The following is a 23308-nucleotide window of genomic DNA, read 5'->3' on the forward strand; positions in this document are numbered from 1 at the left end:
GAAGGAAGGAAGGAAGGAAGGAAGGAAGGAAGGAAGGAAGGAAGGAATCTCCAGGGGTGAATCTCCAGGGGTGAAGACTTGGGTGAACTCAGGACTCTATTTAGATTATGGGAAGCAGTGCTTTCTCTTTCCTTCGTTGCTCCCACTGAGGCTGGCAGCCTCTTAAAAAACCAACTGGAAACAGAGCTGAGAGAACCTCAGAGCTAGAGCCCTGCACTGACTCTGGCCTTTTCAGGTTCACAAGCTAATGAAAGCCTCATTATTCTTCAAGCTAACTTGTGTTGGGTCTTTTCTTGCTTACAAAATGCAGCACCCTCACCAGCAGAATCCTGATCTCCAAGAATGAGGCAGGTCTCACTAATCTGCATCATCGCAACAAAATCACATCCAACTAGTTCATCAACATATTTCAAGCATCCACTCTGTTTCCAGACCTGTCCTGAGTGCTATAGGCAATATCAATAATTGTTAGATTCCCTATGTCCTCAAGAAACATAAAATAATTTTCTAAAACTGACCTATAGAATCTAGAAGAAACAGAGTTGAGAGATTGGAACTGAGTATGCTAATAATACATTTCCTTTTTTGTCTGGTTCCTTTCTTTGCAAAGGTGGGTTTTCAAACAGATATATAGAAATCGTGTTCTGGGAGAAATTTTTAAGAATGGTTATCCTGGGCATTGGCTTAGATGTTGGCCTTCTGATATGGGCAAACTAATGATGTTTCTAGAACTATTTGCAGGGCTGACTAAAGGGCAATCAAAGGAACTCTTATAAGACTATCTACAGCTGCAAAGTCATAATTTCTGAAGCAAATCACACTTTGCATGCAAAATCTCATCTCCTCAAGAAAAGCGGTGCAACCTTGTGGGGAGGCAGGAAGAGCAAAGCACTGATTTCAAAGGAGAGCTTCTTACCAAACTCATCCAAACCTCCAGTGGCCACTTGCTTCTCAGCAAACCACCTGATCTTTGTGAAGAGAAATAAATCTTCTCCTTGGTGGTTCGACTGTTAGCCCCATGGAGAGTGCTTCCAAGACGTGAAAGGAAAGAAATTTAAATAATTAGGAGAATAAGCAACTGCAGCCTCTTCTCCTTCAGCACCAGGGAATTAGGTTATTAGATTTTCAACGTCTCTGACTCTGAAGCAGCCAAATAGTGCACACCAAAACTGCAACAATTCAGGGCCAGACTCTCACTGCTCAGGGCTTACACAGACTCCCTAATAAGATCCAGCACTGTAGTTCACAGTACCCTTGAACAAGGAGCTATAGGAATTGGAACAAAGGTTTATCACTATGAAGATATTTGGAGAAACCTCTCGAACATATTAAGTGAGGCTGAAAAAGGGCAAATTCTGACAAAATTTATAAACAGAGGCAAACAGATTTTGATGGTCATGGTGATGATGAGTTAAAATGTAATGCTGACTCATCTTCCTTTGGAATTCAGAGGTGATTTTCTTTTAAGCTTTTGTATCTCAAACTATTTCAGAGACTCGCCATGGATATCACTTAGTAATGGTATATTGTAGAATTTTCGCTTTGGTTGCAAAACAGTTTCTTTCAGTCTCAAAGAACATAACTGCTCAAGTCAACCAAAAAACTTTTAAAAACCCACAGTTTTCTAAGTAGGAATGGCATCTTTTTAAAATATGGTTCTCCTAAAACAAGAATATTCACACTGTTATTGTGACATGCTTATCGGGAAGACAGAGATCTAGTCAACTCCTACCATTCCAAATGGAAAGACTCTGTGAAGGATGAGCAGAAACCTGTTCAATAGAATGGAGAGCCATTTAAAAAAAAAAAAAAAACAACTTTTTTGTATTTAGAGCTGTATGGGCCATGCCTTAACACAATTCTTATATAACTAGCAAGAGGATTTCTGCAGCTTGGAAACCAGAGATAAAATTAATGTATTGGTTGATACCCACAACAGCCTCTCAGGTGTCATCATTGAGAATTATTATTTTCAGCAGTTCATGGCTCATTTCTTTAAAATTAAAATTAGTGTTGTGGCACCCAAGGATAATTTTCCAGCTGTCTCTACAGAGAATAATATAAGCTTGGTGAGTTTAATGAATGGTAGTTTACTGCCAGTCAGTGTCAATGCAGTGGGTGAGTTTGTATTTAACAAGAATTGGAATCACAGCCTTACCACTATGTCTTCATTAATATGAAATCCTTATATAGCCATGTTAGCTGATAAATTATGCTCAGCATTTTAATTACCTTATCAAAGAAAATGATTCTTAATGACCAAGGAGGGGATATGGGAGTACAGAGAGAAATCAGGGCCAAATTACTTGGGATGAAATTGAACCCTCTGCAGATCAGCAGATCAGATCTGAGCTAGTTAGTAGGAAATGTGTGGCCAGAATTAGCAGGAAGGTGTGCAAGTGGCATTGGAAAACAGATTATAGGAACTAGAACATGAAGGTGATGAAAGGTGATGGGGCGGGGGTGGGGGGGACGGTGCTGGGGTGACAAACTCTGAAACTCCTCAAAATAAGCAACCAGGAAGATCTCACACAGACATTTATGTTGAGTTCCCAAACACATAAAACCAAGCATGCACCTAATCCAGAGGGCTAGAACTGCTTAGTGACTTTGGAGAGACCCTATGATAAGACCCATGTTGGTATTTACCATAGGGGGTTCCAGCCCTGGGGCCCCCTGCTCCTAAATTCTTCCCAGCCCTCCTCTGCTCTGCTCTCATGCAGATGGATCAGCCCCTGCAGGCTGTTTCCCATGTTCTCTCATCAACAGGTTTCCAACTGGATTTGCCCAACAGGAGCACTTAAGAGACTGGAAGGCAGGAAGAATGGAGAAGCCAGAGTATTTCTCCCACTCTGTCTATCTTAGGTAGCATCTCCAGCAGATGCTATGCTTCCTCCTTGACCCCAGCTCATGCTGTACATATAGCTACATACAGCTGTGGGTGACCTTAACCCACGGGCTCTAATAACACTACCTTCTGTCCCTCTAGGTAGGGGTAGTACAGTTTCTTATTGTTTCTCATCTCTAGAATACCTACTATCCTCTACTTGATTACCCATCTCCTCCCCAACCCATAATAATCATTTCCTAGCATTAAATTCACTTTATTTTAAATATTTAGAATGGTTTCTGTTTTCCAGGTTGGACTTTGAGTGATACAGGAAAGACGAGATGGAGAGGCCACAGCCAAAAGGCCTCAGGAATTTGTAGGACAGGTCCACTCACTCTTACCAATGAATGGGAGTGGGAGGGGGGATGGTGAGGGGCATCATTCATTACAAGAAAATGCCTACAAAGCCAAGCACCCAAGCATACATGAAGTCACAGCAGTATTCTCCAACAAGCAGCATGGGAATTGAGGAAAACTAGGAGCAATACCCTTCTCAGCATGTCCTTGGGAAAGAAAAGAGCTGTAAAATCAAAGCCCTTACTCTTCCCTTCCCGTCCAGGAGACAGGAAAAAAGGACTGAGAGCAGTCCAACTCACAGAAAGACAAGTGGACAGTAGAAACTCCCCTCCCCATTCAAAGAGAGGGGTTAGAAGTACCACAGGAGTTTTCATGGCATCTAAAGGAGATGTACACCGTGCAGCACCATGAGAAAAGAAAACAGAGATTTCCAGCAACAGTGTGGACACTTCAGCCAAGCAGCAAAAACCTAATTGAAAGAAAGTATTTTCTTAAATAAACTATTAAAGTTAGTTTGCTCTCAAAGGAAGAGAGAAAGAGAGAGAGAGGGAAAAAAAAAAACTAAGAAACAGACTCTCAACTATAGAGAACACTGATGGTTACCAGAGGGGAGATGAGTGGGAGGATGGGTGAAAGGGATGATGGGGATTAAAGAATACACTTATGATGAAAAAAATAAAAATAATAAAAAAGAAAATAACCAATCACAGTACCAAGCTGTTTGAGGTGTAGACATGACCATCAAGATACATCTTTGAATTCTGACATATCTAATTATTTCGCTGTGGGGAGAAATTCAAGACACATCACTGATGTACTGGTGATGACTTCACCTCTAGAAAACTGTACTGGGAGTGGATGTGGGCTCTAGGAGTCTGTTAGGATTCTTGGATAAGGAAGAATGGCCCAGGGAAATCTGGATGGCTCAGTTGGTTAAGCGTCTGCCTTCGGCTCAGGTCATGATCCCAGGGTCCTGGGATCAAGTCCCACATCAGGCTCTCTGCTCAGCGGGGAGCCTGCTTCTCCCTCTGTCTCTGCTGCTCCCCCAGCTTGTGTTCTCTCACTCTCTTTCAAATAAATAAATAAAATCTTTTAAAAAAATGTTTAAAAAAAAAAAAGGAAGAATGGCCCAATGATGGAATCTCTTATGTGTGAAAGAGGGTATTTGTTACAATCTCCTGTCCACTTTCCCAGTGTTTGTCAGTAAAGAAACCTCTGGGCCAGGTTGGTATGTTTCTTGAAGAAAAAAAAAAAGTTTGCTCTCTTTCCTCAAACAGGCTGACAAGCCTGAGTTGGGAGTGCCTCAAGACCAATGGCCACATCCCACCATCTTGGCAAGGGCTCAGAAAATGTTGATGAAGGAACACTCTCTAGTTTCTTCCCTAGATGAACCTCCGTGAATCACCAGATCCCCAAGAAATGAAATCATTCCATCATCCTCATGGTGGAACTGGAGGCAATGGATCAAGACTGCACAACCCATCAATGGAAGAAGAGAGACAAATAATAAGATTTAAATATAAGCAAAAGTCTCTGGCATTAACAATGAGTCTGCTGGTTCCTGCTGCCTCTCAGGAATCATTACCATACTGCTTTCCATAATCTTCTAAAAGTGAAATTAAAAGTCACCAATGCTCTTTATCTCCCTGCCTGTTTGCTCAATGGAATGAAATCATTCTTCCTTATGCTGCAAATGAACTGCCACTTCAAAAATCCCTTAGACACTCATGGCATGTTTTTGAAGAAATTCCTCCTCTAGCTACCCTTAATTAAACCATGGTGACACCCTCACTGCAGGGCCTCATTCCCCTTACCTTTACTTTCCGTGTTAGGCTCACAGCCACACAGGCCAGCTGTAAGCCAGTTTGGCTCATGTGGAAATTGCTCATGCCAACATACTCAGGGACGCTTACCCACGGTGTTTTGAAGAATATCTGCACAGCAGGCTATGCGTCTGGGGGTCAAGGTGGGGGAGCTGTGTCTGAGTTCTGGAAAGAGGGGGGAGGAGGAAGGAGGCCACCTCTCTGCCTCTGGGAGCCTCCAAGGCTTGGAGCCAGGTCACTGGTGCCTACATCAGCCACTGCAAGCATCTGACCCGATGAAACGTGAACCTGACCTCCAGGTCTAACACAGAGTCTGCGACAGCAACTACATTATGCCGCCTTAGCCTTGAATGAGTTGGCCTCTTAGAAACTTTGAGAATATTTAAAGGTCCAGCAATACCTTCTGAAATTAAGCCATTTGAAGGGAATATACAGGAAAATTCAAGGCTGACTTTGTGCATAGGCAGTCAAGGTTACTAGTGTATATGACTTTAAGGATTCTAGAAGTCCTTGTCAGCCCCCACTCTCCTCCAAGAGATGGTATAGAATAGAGGCCAAGAACCAGACTTTAGGGCCAGAAGACCTAAATTTGATTCCAAGTATCACCACATGCTAGGTAACAAGACCAAGTTACTTCTTGGTATTTTTATTTTCTTATCCGTAAAATGGAAGTAGTCATTATAAAAGCACCCGCCTCCAGGTTATTGTAAAGATTGAATGGGTTCGCCTTTGTAGAGTTCACGGTCTACACAAAAGTTGCTATATTAGCACTCTGTTTCCTAAAGACCCAAACACTGATTTCCTGGTGACTGCAATTCAAGGATACGAATTGTGTTGTTACTGTTGTTTGCTTACTTGTTTACTTATTTGTCTGTTTTTAAGTCCTCAACCCCTTTTCTACAACTGGTACCCCTGGAAGGACCCACATGTTGAGCACATTTTCTCCCCTTAGGAAAAAAGTGGTAGGGAGTTTCTCAAAATTTAGAGACTTGCTGTCTTGCCCTGTAACAGACAACGTCAGCGCTACACCCAGTGTCTCAGACCCCTTTGTCACAGCCCTTCTCACATTTTATTGGGCTTTTACAAACTGCCTGGGAGACCTTGTTATATTGTATCCTATAATTTCATATGTCCAGGGTAGGGCTCCAGCTCTGCATTTTGAACATGCTCCTGGGTGGTGCTTTTGCTGGTGCTGCTAATCCATGAGCCACACTTGAAGTATGGAGGCTTTCTTGTACACCAAGCCCTAGTATACTCACTCCCAGTAACCAGCACATGTGTCTCTCTATCAGCAGATAGCCCTCGGGCTGTGGGAATAGTACTACCGTCACACACCCACACCACGAGAGCAGGAGAACATGGGGACTGATGCCCTGGAGGCAGCTCTCAATCCATGCCGGATGATACAGGGTATAAATACCCCAGTGACCTCACGCCTGATCTGGGCAGCTCTGAGGTATGACCCATGCTATCTGGAGAGCTCTTCTGGGGGACTGAGGCAAAGTCAGCCTCTGTGGGACCTTGTTTACTTTTGTAAACTTGGTTTCCTTCTTTTCCTTGTCCAATTTCCCCACCATTCTCTTTCCAGATTTTTTTTTTCAAGAACACTTCCTAAATGGGGCACCTGGGTGGCTCAGTCAGTTGAGTGCCTGCCTTTGGCTCAGGTCATGATCCCAGGGACCTGGGATTGAGTCCCACGTTGGGCTCCCTGCTCAGCGGGGAGTCTGCTTCTCCCTCCCCAGGCTTGTCCACTCACTTGCTCACTCTCTCTGTCTTTCTCTCTCTCTGTCTCTCACTCGAGGGCACGTTCTGCATGGAGCACTGGGTGTTATACGCAAACAATGAATCATGGAACAGTACATCAAAAACTAATGATGTAATGTATGGTGACTAACATACCATAATAAAAAAAAAAAACACTCCCTAATAAATCGCAATGAATAGTGTTTGCCATTCACTACTGTTTCATTCATTCAGCAAATATTTACTAGTCTCCCTGACTCCTGCATGTGCCTGACAATGACCGGACACTATGCATACAGGAAGGGTCAGTCTCTGAGCCCTCTGCACCGCCCCCCCCCCAAGCCCTATAGTCACGAAGACCAGAGTTCACCGAGTTAGCACTTGGAGAGAGCAGCTGCCCACGATCACATACATGGTAGCAGCTGCAGCACCATAACCATCTCACCTGGGAGCGCACGTCCAGCCTAAATGCGCCCATCCCCTAGTGACCTCTTCCGAACAGTCTCCCAAGCAGAGAAACTACAATGCCAGAGTTGGTTAGGACATCAGCTGCTCTCTCCCCATCCTTCCCTCTCTGGGGAGCTCTAACAGCAGGACACCGGCAGCAGTGGAGAGCCCGCAGCTCTCTGCACCCTGCTGGATCTGGAACCAGCTTGGCAGATGCTGCCCTGGCTACCCCCGCCTCGCAGAGAGCCTCCCCCTGTCAAGGGCTGCAGGTGCAAGCTGGCTTTTCATGGCTCCCACCCCGAGCAGGAAGCAGCAGCTGCAGGAGAAGTCACCGCTGGTCACAGGATGGCACATGCTGGGTCTTCTCGCTCAACCTTCCCTGTACCTCTGGGAAAACAGCAGCTCTTGCTGCTGACGCCTTCTCTCTCTGGAAGCCTCCCAGAGGGTCTGCCCAGCTGGGGCTGCCGACAGCCTGGTGACTCCTCTCCCTCAAATCTAGATGAGGAGCAACACGAATCAGGAGGGCTAAAACCTGCATTATAATGAAAAGAAATCAGGAAAGAGCCCCATGAACAGCCTCTAGATAAGGAGACCTGGCCACTATGTGTGAACGTCCCAAGGGATAAGTTGGTAAGGGAGAAATGCATCCTTTGGAGAAGTGATCAAATTAAAGAAAAGAAACCTCTCCCATACCTTTGCACTATGAATCAGCAGAATCATGGATTTAAAACCATGGGCTACAGAGCAGGGCCTTTAAAACCCGGGCCAGAATGCTAGCTCTGAAATATCCTCACTGTGTGACGTTGAGCAGCTTATAACCTCTCCTCCTTCATATCCCAGTGTCCCCACATGTAAATTGGGGCAGTAACACGGGCCTCATAGGGATGCTGTGAGATTAAGTGGAGGCCTGATGCGGAATGCCTAGCACAGAAATAGGGCCCTCCCTGTGCTTCAGAGCCTCAACCTCCTCCTTGACTCCAAGCACACTTCTCTTCCCTTCTTTCAAGCAACCACGCACCACAATTGCCCCTAAATCCCTTCCTTTTAACATCCATTCTCATCCTTGGTTTTCTCCACAGCTTCACCTGAACTTGAATGCACTCACCTTTGCTTCCTCAAAGAGCCCCCAGAAGCTTTCCTCTCCCACATAAAGCCAAGACACCTCCTGGTATCACACCCTCGAAACATCTGAACCTCTGGGTCTCCCCACCCTCCCAGAGCAGCTTCTCGAATACCAGATAAACATGCTATAACTAATCCGAACAGATACATCCCTGAAATTCTTTCCCATTGATGGAATGTCTTTTAACTTGAATAATACAAACATTTCACTTCACTTTAACTGTGTAGCCACTGCTTGCGCCCATGCGAGCTCATTTCGAGGACCATTAAATGTAGTCTCTGCATGTGGTTCAAAATGAGAAGTATCGTCAGGGACACATCACCCTTCCTAATTCACAGTGAGATCCAGGCAGGTTACTTTGCCTCAAATCCTTTAAAAATCTCTTTAACACTAAAATGAGAAAATCTTGATGTACATAGATAGCTTCCTGAGATTTAATGGGAAATCACTAAAAAATATAAATATATATATATAAAATCTCTCTATAGTGTGTATATATACATATATATATATAAAGGGGGGAAGAGAGAGAGAATATTTCATTATTGTCCAATAACAGTTAAAAAACACAAGAATATCTTTTAGGAAGGGTTGCTTTAATATAAATATCTTTGGGGGTTATGTATTTTAATCACAATCACATGATAAATATTTGATTTGCATTTATCAGATAATCGGGAATATAAGTTATAATCCCAGGAAAGATATTGAGCGCTTCTAAATGCTGAACATTTGAATAATAGTGTTGAGGGACTGAAATAGGAATGAAATGTACCCAAGAGGAAAATTCAGAGACTTCAAAGCAGCTTTTTGGAAAAATAAATAAATAATAGAATAACAAAAAGCATTGCATATTAAAAGATGGGGGAGGGGCAAAGATTTTAAAAATTAATGAACTGAGATCTTTTCTCCAGAAACATAATTTCTGTATCATTTAACCAGACTTGAGCTTTCTTAAATTGCCTTTGAACCAAGTTAATAAACAATGCATGCCTGCCCTATTATGCATTTCTTACAAGTAAAATGTACTCTGAGATTTGTCCTTCAGTAAACATAGGAGAAACATCAGTTGTCCCTGCAGGATTTATTTGAGGTCAATGGTAAGAGATAAAAGTATTCTCAAAGGCCTTGGAAGGGACAAGAAAAGACTATCGACTCAAAAATATCCTTCTAACTACTCTGAGGCTGAAATATTCACTATGTCAGAATCACTCCTGGGCATTAATCCCTTATCTCTAAACGGCTGTTAAAAATAACATGTGGCAAACAACAGGATTTCCTTTTTTGTGGCTGAATAATATTCCATATATATATATTCTATATTATATATATATGTCACATTTTCATTATGCATTCATCTGTCAATGGACACTGAGATTGTGTCCATATCTTGGCTATTGTGAATAAGGCTACAATGAACGTGGGAGTACAGGTATCTTAATATCTCTTTGGGATACTGATGTCATTTCCTTTAGATACATACCCATAAGTAGGATTGCTGAGTCATATTAATTTTTTGAGGAACCTCCACACTGTTTCTCCTAATGGCTGTATCAACATGGAAGAAGCTGGAGGGCATCATGCTAAGTGAAATAAACCAGACACAGAAAGACAAATACTGCATGATCTCACTGATATGTGAAATCTAAAAAAGTTGAACTCAAACCTGAAAGTAGAATAGAGGTTACCAGGGGCTGGGGATGGGGGTCGGTGCATGGAAGGAATGTTAGGCAACAGGTCCAAACCTTCAGTTATGAGATCGGTAAGTTCTAGCAATCTAATGTACAGCATGGTGACTCCGGTTAGTAATACTGTATTGCATACTTGAAGTTTGCTAAGACAGGCTATCTTAAGTATTTTCACTACACAAAAAAATGATAACTGTGTGAGGTGATGAATGCATTAATTACCTTGATTGTGCTAATTATTTCATAATGTATAGGTATATTAAATCATCCCACTGTATGCCTTTTATTTTTTTTAAAAAGTGAAATAAGCATGTGGGCTGGAACAGGCTATCAATGAACCCATTACTACTATCAATGCATTAACAGGAATCAAAATCCCCAGAAGGTGAGTGTTGAACCAAATATTTCGACAGAGATGAAAGAAGACCACCCTGTGTTTAAAAAGAAAGACTGAAATGACATTTCAAAGGACAGAGAAGATGGGAAATGTGTCATTTGAAGAACAAAGACACTATGTTGGTGTAGTGGAAACTGTTTGAAAGGGATCATCAAAATTGGAAAGGAAGAAAAAGAAGAGGGGACAGAGGCACCTTAAAAGTATCCATACCTATTTTACCATTTTACCAAAGATAGTAAGTAAGACCTCCACCAGGGACTTATGTATATCTTAACATACCAGAGAGAGATAAGCTGCCAACGGGGTAACTTTGTTTTTCAATCAGGATTTCTTTCTCAAAGGCTACTGAGAAACAAGCAAGCCCCTTAGTTTTCAAGTCTAATGGAATCTACTTTTCACACAGCTTAGAGCTAAGTGGAAATCTTCAACTCAATGAGATAAACTTAAAATAAACTGATATCAAAATGTTTAGTGACTTGCAAGCTGAAGACAATCTCCCCTACTTGCCCACACTTGGATTCCCAGGTATCAGGTAAACAATCTCATACTACTGATCCTTGACATACTACCAAGAGAAGGCTTACATTTCCAGAGAAATAAATAATTATTCGGTAGTTTGGGAAATGGAGTTTGTTTTCATCAACTGTTGTAGGCTATGACCTTTTCTGTTTCAGAAGAACTGAAAATACAGAGGGAATTGAGGTATGAAATAGGGAGACTGGAGCACGTCGGAGTTTTTTGCATGTCTAAGCCTAGTTAAATGTTAGCTGGAAACGTGCAAAAACACCTAGACAAGGTGAAAGGGAAGGCCAGAGTTTTCCCAAAGGGAGAGAGTGGTGAGGAAACTCACTGCCTATCTGTTGGAGAGTTCCCCTCAGATACAGAGCCCCTGATTGAAATTTCATTGCCCAGCAATTTCAGATTCTTCTATATTAAGCAAGCACCAAACCATTCCAAACTAAGTGCTCAGATATGTGAAATGTTCTAACAATTTTAAATTGTTCTTCTCCACTCATGAAATGACTCCCAATCAACTTCCTATTTCAGATCATATTAAGATGGCAGGAATTTTGTGCATATTAAATCACTGTGAATCATGCATGGTAATTTAAAACTATTGCAGACTGACGTTTGGTTGAGAACAGTATTCTAATTGGAAAAATGATAGAAAAGTTGGTCTAGTTCAATGCTCCAGGACATAATGAAAGAAACAATGGCGAAAAAGCATTACCCAACTACACATTCTTGTCCTCTGTGTCCACTTCCTTGTTGAGAGAACAGGACCCACCCTGGGCCCTCGTCATGGGGCATTAGCCAATCTGGAGGAGCCATTACCGGGAGGAGGGTATGTTTTTATCGAGTATCCTGGGAGAAGGGATGGACTGCTTAGGTGGCCAAGGAATGGTATACCAAGGAAAGACTGAGACAGGTCAAGGAGAGAAGTGGAAAGACCAAGCTTGGGAAGCCATCCTAATCCCAGGAGGGTACACAGAGGCAAGGACCTAACCAGGAAGACAAATAACTAACAAAAGGCAGCAGCAATGAGAGCAAGTCAGTGAGTAAGTTTTGAGAAGGACCAGAGTAGATGATTCAGGAACCGGAGAAGTATTGTTTTCATATAGTCCAACTGTAGGTAAGAAGTTGAGCTGAGTGGGTCTTAGAAACCATGAAGAATACTCATCCAGGGCGCCTGGGTGGCTCAGTTGGTTAAGCGACTGCCTTCGGCTCAGGTCATGATCCTGGAGTCCCTGGATCGAGTCCCACATCGGGCTCCCTGCTCGGCAGGGAGCCTGCTTCTCCCTCTGACCCTCCCCCCTCTCATGTGCTCTCTCTCTCTCTCTCATTCTCTCTGTCTCAAATAAATAAATAAAATCTTTAAAAAAAAAAAAAAAAAGAATACTCATCCAGAGGATTAAACCAAAACCTGCAGCCTGGGACTGGCCCAGAGTTACACCCTCAAATTGTGTTTGTGTGCCTGGTGTGCCAAGGAATGTGCAAAACCCCGAGATGAACATGAACACGTGGAGTGTAGATTATCATAGGTGGGAACTTAAGCACTATTTTTTATTTTAAAACATTCCAAGATATATTATGCAGCAGAACTCAAAGGTCCCATTAATCTTTTATTTTCACTGACTTTTAACAATGATGGAATGTTTATTTTATTAAAGACTTCTGAGGTCCATTAATGATTTAATTGTGGAAATGGATGTAATGCATTTTAAAAATTTTCTACTCTTATGCTCATCCTCATCTTTGACTTGCATCAGATGACAGAGGATTTTTACCACTCTTAGGGAACATGAACCCATAGACACTTGGTCACTTGCTCATAAGTGAAGACTGAATGCATGAAAAGCACTCATTTTTTTTTTACAAAACATATTCAGTATGAGGTACGATCTGTGTCTCAACAGTCACCAGGAAACATTTATTAATTGTCCCTGATTTTGGCTCTAGGAAAGGTAACAAGTAGAAACTAATCCCCAAATGCACTACTCTAGGATCTTGCAAGTGAAGCTAACTGTATTTGTGGCTGTGTTGTGTCGTGTATGGGGCCAGTGCTCCCTGCAAATTATGTGCATGAACACAGCAAGTCAAGTGCAAAGAGAGGAAAAATGCCACCTAGCTCTGCCTCTCTGCTCAGCCCTGTCCATTTTTTTAATAGAGGTAGAACTGACATATAACATTATACTAGTTTCAGATATACAATGTAATGATTCAATATTGCTATACATTGTGAAATGATCACCATATAAGTCTAGTTAACATCCATTACCATACATAGTTATGAAAAAAATTTTTTCTTGTGATGAGAATTTTTAAGATCTACTCTCTTAGCGACCTTCAAATATGCAACACAGTATTATCAACTATAGTCACCATGCTCTATATGACACCCCCATGCCTTTTATTGTAACTGGAAGATTGTACCTTTTGACCCCCCGCACCCATTTTGTCCACCCCTCACGCCCCCCCTCCTCCAGCAACCACCAATCTGTTCTCTGTATCTATGAGCTCAGATCTTTTTCTTTATTCTACATAGAAGTGAAACCATACAGTATTTGTCTCTGTCTGATTTATCTCACTAACATAATGCCCTCGAGGTCATAACACAGACCTCAACAATAAATGTAACACGTGAAGTATCAATTGTCCTAAGTGGGTAACTTAAACACTATTTTTATTTTAAAACAATCCAGGATATATTAAGCAGCAGAATGCTAAAATCCCATTAATTGTTAATAAAACACAAGACTTTAAAAACTGGCACCAACAGAGGGGAGGTCTGCATTGGGTTCTTCCCAACGCTCCCTGAGGGTACTAATTTTTTCTACCTAACCAATGAGGGCACTTAATTGTAAGATTGACCAAGTGTGTGAATACAGTTGAACCCACTGGAGTCACCTTTTCTCAAACAGAATTCAAATAAACAACACTTCCTCTCTTACGGTCTGTCTCCTGCCTCATGACAGATGCACATACCTCTTTGATTTGAATATTAATTTAAAATTAAATTTGGATAGCAAGTTCTGGAGCCACAGAGCCTTAGGCTCATGAGGCTCGTTGAAAGATTGTATGCGTGAGGACTCTCTGCCTCATGAAGAGTCCCAGGCTTTAATGGCCTATAGAAGTTGAGCAGTAGTATTACCTCAGGGCAAATGCCATTCTTCGCAACACCACACAAAACTACCTGTTCATTTGGGATACGCAAAGTCTAATTACATAGGGATTACAGCTAACACTGTGTGAAACTGCCAATTTTCACTTTGTGGGGCTTCCAAACATGAAACAGTTATATAGTTAAATAGTTCTTTTTTTTTTTTTTTAAGATTTATTTATTCATTTGGGGGCGGTGGCGGGGCAGAGGGAGAAGGAGAGAAAAACCTAAGCAAACTCATGCTAAGCAGGGAGCCCAACATGGGGCTCGATCTCAGGACCGTGAATCACCACCTGAGCAGAAACCAAGAGTCCCATGCTCAACCGACTGCACCACCCAGGCGCCCCTATAATTAGATAGTTCTCAACGTGAAATGGTTAAATAATTACCTACTATCCACTCAGTGGGTTCTAGTCATACTATGTAAGAAAACAGCGACGTGAAAAAGAACTTCCTCAGCTAAACGGAGACAGAAAATGAAGACCCTCCCCAAGAATGACGAGGAGGAAGACTGAACAAAGGCACTACAAGTAAATCCCTAAGAAGAAGCCATCGAGCTGGTGAGTGAGGGAGAGAAGAGACAGGAAGAAAAACCAGAGTTGCGCCGGAGGAAGGCTATTTTCCATTCTTGTTCCCTAAGGCAGTGAGAGCAGCCACCTCAGAAGTCACACCAGGAATCAGAAAGTGACCACTTCCACCCACCCAACCCAGTGACTCTGCTGAAGCTTAGTTCTATGGACCCAGTTTGGAGAAATGAGATTTTTCTAGAGCTATTTCCAGGTTTTATGACCTGCTGAGGAGACATATGAAGAGAAATCATCGCTCAGACATTGCCTGGAGGAAATCATAAGCACTTCATAAAGCAGCCCACAGGGAGCATATGAGCTCACTCTGAACCAAGGAGTCTATGCTTTGCCTCAGACGTTCAAAACTGCTGGAAGGAAACCTCAGGGTGGATCTGTTACCCAGGGTCCCCTCCCCGGTGAGCTCATCTTCCTTCACAGATCTGCCCCCTGAGGAACTCAACACTGAAGATGTTGTGAACTGTCCTCCAGCGGTGAAATATGCCCTCCACTAAAATACGAAGGCTGCCTGACAAGCCACCAATGTGACGTTGAAAGAGATGGGGGATGGGAGGAGGAGCTGCTGTTATCACCCACAGAGGTTTCCAAAGGAGCCATGATGGAGGAGGGCCACCGGCACTGGCCACTGAGTGGTTGGCACTGAGAACAAATCCAGTGAATCACCCGGCAGGCCCCTCAGCTGGGACTCCCGCACACAGCACTGTCCCCGCATGCGGCAGTTTCAGGCTAAGCAGAAAAGGAGGAGAAACTTTTTCCTGAGAGATTTTTGAAGTCCTCCCTGCCACCCCAGTGCAATGGCATCCTTGCAGTACCCAAGAGGAAATGGGAGATCACTGATCTTCCGATATGTTTATTGAAGACCTTCTGAAAAATTTACTGAAAGAAAAGGATAATTTTACATTAAATAATTTCATGGGCATTAGAGACCCAAAATTTGGGGCAGTTCCTGCTATATTTTGAGTATATTAACTCAAGCCTCTAGTCTCTGACTCTCTAGGTCCCAGTATGGGAAACTGGAAAAGAATATTCCAGGTAATAAAATGTGGTCAACAGGACATTGCTTCTCTAACTGTTCCAATCCTCATCTGTAAACTATAGATAACAATATCTTCCTCATAGTTTATTGTGGAGATTAAATTATTTGAAAAACATGTGAAAAGTCTCTGATGTATTGGTTAGAATATAGCAGATGTTTTCTCACATGCTTGGGGGAAAGCACGTGAGAAAACCAAGAGTTAGAAAAATGAATGATTTCCACTATATATATATATATATATATATATATATATATATATATACACACACATATACACATGTATGTATATGTATATACGTGGCTTCCTTATGACTTATCACAACATGTCACAATTATAATTCTTCATTTGTGTGTATTCTTCCTAAAAGCAAAATCCATGTCTATTCAGATGCCTGTGTCTTGCTACTAACGTTGTTTACTGAGAGCCTAGTAACTATTTGTTTAATTAAGTTTATTCATATTTCATACTATTAGCCTTGAAGCATGAAGAGTGGACAGTAGCAATGAAATGGGGGTAGTCTCCAGTCTTCCTGCCTAATACCTAGAAACTTCAGTGAATCATAGCAGGAGCTACTCCTCCTTATCCCCAATCTCATTAAACATCTCTTTGCCATCTTAGAAAACAACCTGATGTACCTGGTCCACTACACCCCACTATTGCATTGCTCCTGTCTACTCCTCATGCTTCAAGGCTAATAATAGAAAAATACCACATACTTTAGATGTGCTTTCCGTATTGCCCATAAGGCAAACAACAGAAAAGGGGAGGAAGAAGACAAGACAAATGAAAAAAGAATGTGTTGTGTTTTCTGCTCTCACACCAATGGGCACAGCTACTGAACACTCCAGCTACATTTTTATTTTATTCTTGCACAAAACCTCCGAAGCCTCACTGAAAGAACAGTATCATAGCTTTTCTACAGATTTCCATATGAAGGCTTTGAATTTTTTTAATGTTTACTAATGAATTAGTCCAAGCTATCTATACTCCATAATATAGAGATCAGATGATATTACCTAAAGTAAATACATTGCTAATTTTTTCCAAAAACTTAAAATCCTGCTAAGCTCTGGAATTGGCTCATTATTTCATGGATGTCCATTTTACAATTCAGCCTATTGCCTCTAAAGTGACGATCTCTAGACACTTCTTTTTAATTCTGTTTCCCATGCGTAATTCCAAGTTGATAGAGAGACCTGTAAATATGGCACTAAATGGATTATCCAGACCAGAAAGAACTCTCTTGCTATCTGCATATTTATTATTAAATATGTCTGTAGCTTTTAAGGCCCACATTCAAAATCGTTAATATACAGAAGACATGCAGCAACAAAGACCATACAACACAAAAGCCAAGTCATTGATATGCATGACTAGAATTCAGATCAAAAGATGTAGTATTTGATCTTGGAACTGGACACAGCTTCACAGTAAAAAGGTGGGTATTTGAGGTCTTTGATGAAGATAATCAAAGGTGGGGCAAACTAGAGTGTTTGATCAGATCTCAGAAAGAAATTAACCATGGCTGTTGCAGTAAACATCTTAGGACAAAGCTCACTTGCAGAAACACATAACCTACATTTCATGCTGATTTCAGACGCTGTTGTAAGTATCTGTACTAAGTTAAGACTAAGCCACTGCAGAAAAGAAAGGTGAAAAGCACGTCCCCACCTTGGTGAAAACGGAACAAACATTGAGAAAGAGCTCCATCTACTGGAATCAGTTTCCCTAAATCTAGCTGCAAATAGGAAAAACATTTCTAAATCACACTGGAAAGCCACAAAAGTGCCCTCAAACTTTCCAAAACTAAAACTTCAAGAAGGTCAAAAAACAGGTGACATTCTCTGGCACCGGTTGACCCTGATGTCAGGTCACTCTGAGAGGCAGAGAATTTTTCAGGAAAGTCAAAGAGAATTTTTTTTAATCAACTGACTTCTTTAAACCACTGGTTCACAGACATGTAGCAATCAGAATCTATATTACATAGAAAAATAAGGATTTTTTTAATTGCATTTCTAAGGGGCCAAGTAGAGCTAATAATAGTATTGCCTAGAATTTGTGTAAATCTTTAGCTCACAAAGCACTTTTATATATGTTATCATTTAATAATATCCACCAGCTACTGTTTCCATGGTTAATATTCAGCCAGAATACCCCAGTATGACATATTAAAAGCATTCATTCTGATTGGTCAGTGCCTGTGCAGTACCAGCTGTTAGGTATTTTTAAAATCACCCTCAACTCTATGACATCCTGATTCAAACAAAACTAAATTGAAAAGAGAAAATTTGAGTAAATTGCAATCAATATAGCAGTGTTTTCTTAAATCTATCCTCCTATTTCTCTCCACCCTCCCCCACACAGACCATAGGTCAACATTTGATCTGTGCGAGGAGGGATTCTGCCCATCAGTTCTAATCATGGTTTTCCTCAATAGAAGGGAAATATCCTTCACAAGATTTACACACACACACACTCACTCACACATGTGTGCACACATACCCCACACACTACACACTCACACCTCACAACACACACTTCTTTTCCCTGAGAAAAACCCCACTTCTTCACTCAACATTTTACTGAACACTACTGAGTACCAATTAAGTTCTAGAAAAACAAAGATAATAAGGAGGAAAATAAAACTGGATCCCTGCCCAGTACTATATACAAAGCCCGACATGAAGTCTACCGTGATGGATTATTGTCTTAGTTCAAGCTGCTACAACAGAATGCCACAGACTTGGTGACTTAAACAACAAACATTTACTTCTCACATTTCTGGAGGCTGGGAAGTCCAAGACCAAGACGGTGGTGGATCCAGGGTTTGGTAAGGACTTGCCCCCTGGTTTGCAGATGGCCATCTTTTTGTTGTATCCTCCAGGGGTAAAGAATAGAGAGCAAGCTCTCTCAGGTCTCTTCTTATAATGGCACCCATCCCATTCATCAGGACTCCAGCCTCATGGCCTAATTACCTCCCAGAGGCCCCACCTCCAAATATGATCACATTGGGGATTAGGATTTCAATTTATAAATGGGGGAGAGGAGAGCACAAACATTCATTCCATAACAATTAACTAAATACTATAGAGGCTAGTAGAAGGGGCACCTGGGTGGCTCAGTCAGTTAAGCATCTGCCTTCAGCTCAGGTCATGATCTCAGGGTCCTGGGATCAGCCCCACATCAGGCTCCCTGCTCAGCGGGGAGCCTGCTTTTCCCTCTGCCTCTGCCCCTCCCCCCACTTGTGCTCACGCGCGCTCTCTCTCAAATAAATAAATAAATAAATAAATAAATAAATAAATAAATTTTTTTAAAAGGCTAGTAGAAGAAAATATAGAATAACGTCATGACTTAAGGATGGGAAAGGACTTCTTCAACAAACTACAAAAAGAAAAACCAATAGGCAAAATATTGACTAATTAGGCTTCCTCAAAATCAAGCTTTTCATTTCAACAGCAGATATCGTGGACAAGATTAACAGAGCACTGGCAGAGTGGGAGAAGATATTTATGAAGCCTTACCAGTTCTGGATTAATAACTCCTAAATCCAAAATAAGAAGACAGCAATCTCAAGGGAAAAACAGGCAAAAGATTACAAATGCAATTTACATTAAAGGAAACCCCAGATGACTAGCAACCACATGAATAGGCACTCAAATCCATGAATAATCAGAGAAATAAAAACTTAAGCAACAATGAAATGTAGCTTTACAACAGTGAGCTGCCAAAATTTAGAAAGTTGGATAATGCAAAGTGTTGGCTGGGGTGTGAGACTATGAGACCCAAAGGAGGAGAAAGATAAATAAGACCATTACCACAACAGTGACTAATATCATAGAGATTAGAAGTATCTCCAGTTCCATCCATGTCGATGCAAATGCAAATGGTGGGTATTCATCCTTTGTGATGGCTGAGTAATATTCCATTGTTATGCACGACTAATGAATCGTTGAACACTACATCAAAAACTAATTATGTACTATGTGCTGGCTAATTGAACACAATAAAAAATTTTTTTTTTTTTTTAAAGATTTTATTTATTTATTTGACAGAGAGAAACAGCGAGAGAGAGAACACAAACAGGGGGAGTGGGAGAGGGAGAAGCAGGCTTCCCGCCGAGCGGGGAGCCCGATGCGGGGCTCGATCCCAGGACCCTGGGATCATGACCTGAGCCGAAGGCAGACGCTTAACTACTGAGCCACCCAGGTGCCCCCCAATAAAAAAAAAATTTTTAAGAAATTAGAAGTATCTTTAAAAAAAAAAAGACTATATTTTTCAGCACCTGCTCTGAGCCAGTCCCTGTCCTGGTCACCTTAACATGCATTCTTTTCTTTAGTCCTCATAACAACCGTTATTAATACCCTTATTTTATAACCAGCATAAGGAAACTGGAGCTTAGAACAATTCAGGGGCATGCCTCAGGTCCCAGGGGCAACCAGTTAAATGGGCAATTTTTTTAGAGCTGTTATTTATTTACTTGACAGAGAGACACAGCAAGAGAGGGAACACAAGCAGGGGGAATGGGAGAGGGAGAAGCAGGCCTCCTGTGGAACACGGAGCCCAATGAGGGGCTCGATCCCAGGACCCTGGGATCATGACCTGAGCCAAAGGCAGACACTTAACAACTGAGCCATCCAGGCATCCTATATGGGCATTTTTAAACCCATGTCTTCTGACTCAGAGACCAAGTTTCTTTCTCCAAGTCCTCTTCCATTTCTCTCCACACTTAGTGGGCCCAGGGAAAAAAAAGTTTGCTTTCAGAAATAAATTACTATAGTTGCTTCTGAAGTGGCTGTATAGGTTAACAAGAAAACAAACTCCTTCATTTGGGAAAGATTTTTAATTAACTTTTCTGGTGTTGCAAATGTAGGACTCTAGTCCTAGACTGAGGGGCATTTTGAGCCTTTTTTTTTTAATTTTTTTGATTTTTCGTAATTCCAGTATAATTACCATACAGTGTTCTATGAGTGACAGGTGTACAATGGAGTGATTCAACAATTCTATACATTATTCAGTGCACTGTTGGTGGGAATGCAAACTGGTGCAGCCACTGTGGAAAGCAGTAGGGAGGGCCCTTAAAACATTAAAAATAGAATTACCCTATGATCCAATAACTCTACTACTGGGTATTTACTAAAAAAAATGGAATTCTGAGCTTTTCACTGGCAAGCTCAAAAGGGTGAGAAAGGTGTGAAGATCTGAATGTCCAGATGTAGAGAATAAACAGAGAGTAAATCGGCATGGGGTCCAGCAAACTGGCAGAACTCAAGGAAGAAGTCCTGGGAAAGATGCCTGTAGGGGCAGTGATAGTGACATATGTAGGAACAGAGACAGTTAGAATCCATGTGAGGTGGTTCCATTCTGTTCTCAGCTGGCCCTCCACGATCCCCAGTCCTCTGGGAGGATCTGGTGCACCTCACTGTCAGCCTCGGTGTTGCTGACCCACTGCCCCTCTCCCTCCAGCTTCCCCACCAGGCACAGGGGCATCAGACAGGGTAGGTGAGGCAACGTGGGCAGACACATTCAGTTTATTGGCTACACTGACCACGGCTAAATCTGGCAGGGTATTTTTACACATCAAACCAAACTCCTTACCTCAGGATTTCATTTGTCCACGGCTTAAGCCCCTCCAAAATTCCTTCCCAGACCTTACCTCTGGATGGAGCTAGCAAAACCATGCGTGGCTCTTCTTCTAATGAATATTCACTGTACCTACTGGTGGCTTTTCTTACCATGGTTTTATTATTATGGTGGAGAGAGGGAGACCACACAGCCATGGCAAACCAGAGGAGTGTGTGCTCATTTCCATCTCACCAGAGGCCCTGGTCCATTTGGTCCATTTGGTCCATTTGGCTGTGGAGTAAGGGAAAAGTCAGGAAAGACTTCCTGGAGGAGGTGATGCTTGAACCCAATCTTGAAGGTCAAGTAATAATTCACAGGTAGAGAAAGAGAAGCAGAGCATCCAGACAGAGGAAAGGAGCAGAGATGCAGAGGGAAAACTGACAAGGTGCATATCAGAGATAAAGAGGGTGTGGACTGACTGTGCATAAGGAATAAAGCGGGGTTCACTGGGACATGGGACTGAAGAGGGCACCGAGCAGTGTGCACTTGGCCCTGAGAGTGATGGGATGCTACTGAGGGCTGCCAAACTAAAGAAGGACAAGCTCTGATTGTGTTTTCCTTAGCCTGACAAACAACTGCCAGTTGGAAAACTTGAAAAAGGGTTTTTCCTTTTTTTTTTAATCGATTGACACAAAAATATTTACAAAAAAAAATTTTAGTAAGTCATATTTAATTATTTGTTTCTCAAATCATTAGGAATATCCCAGGAAATCTGTGATACAGACACCATGTTAATTTCTGGAAAATGACAAGAGAAAGATAGTTCTTGTTCCCAGAGACATAAATCTAATTTTAAAAAGGACATTTTAAAAAGAACATTGCATTTTAAAAAATACAAAAGCACACGAAGAAGGTAAGGTTACCTGCAGAACTCCAGGAGGCGGGAATGTGAAAATAGGACACTAGGTTTCAGCAGGAAATCCAGCTAGGCAGGCCAGGAAATGGCCTAGCGAGGAGTGGCAATTGGATGGCCAGTAGTTGTGGTGTTGGAGCCACGGGAACAACACAGGGAAGTGAGCAGAGATGTCAGCATCAGAAATGCTCTTTTTCCCTGTAGTGCAAAACTGACCGAGGACTCCAGGTGCACGAACCAGATCCTGCAGGATTCTTGCCCACACCTAAAAGAATCCCCTCAAAGTGATTTCCATCCGTGTAGCTCACATGGCATCACCAGTTCTGTCCTCCTTCTCCATCCTCCCCTAAACCCTGGTACATAACCTTCCCTCAGTTGCACACACTTAGTTGGGTGTTTGCCTATTTCCATGTGCATGGAAATCTGCCAGACATACACACACACACACACACACACACACACACACCACCACCAACAACAACTTACCTGAGCATTTGTCCAGCATATTCTCCCCATTTCCATATTTCCAAGTTCCTATAGTACACTTGGCTCCCAACCACCCTCATTATCATCAGGATCAATCAGAAGGAGCCGGATCTGGGTGCTGCTAGAGGATGCACAGATTGGGCAACATTTTCTGGAGTGGTTCATATTCAGATTTTGCAATTCTCCAGCCAAGAATCTATCAAATAAATATGCAAATATGTATATAAGAGTATTCATCACAGCATTATTATGGAAAAAAATTAACAACTTAAATAACCATCAGTAGGGAAATGGTTCAATAAACCACGGTTTATCTGCACAATGGAATACTATAAAGGTATTAAATATAATCAAGTAATTTCATATTTACTAGCATGTTAAGATTTTTTAAGACATAAAAAAGTTGAAAGAGGAGATTATAAAGTGATATGTCTAGTATTCACTTTTAGAAAACATACAAATTTGTGTGTGTGCGTGTACTTAAATACATACATTTTTTTTTTTAAGATTTTATTTATTTATTTGAGAGAGAGAGAATGAGAGACAGAGAGCATGAGAGGGAGGAGGGTCAGAGGGAGAAGCAGACTCCCTGCCGAGCAGGGAGCCCGATGCGGGACTCGATCCAGGGACTCCAGTATCATGACCTGAGCCGAAGGC

This window comes from Phoca vitulina, unplaced genomic scaffold (assembly GCF_004348235.1).
Source record: "Phoca vitulina isolate PV1807 unplaced genomic scaffold, GSC_HSeal_1.0 scaffold7, whole genome shotgun sequence".
NCBI classification, from domain to species: Eukaryota; Metazoa; Chordata; class Mammalia; order Carnivora; family Phocidae; genus Phoca; species Phoca vitulina.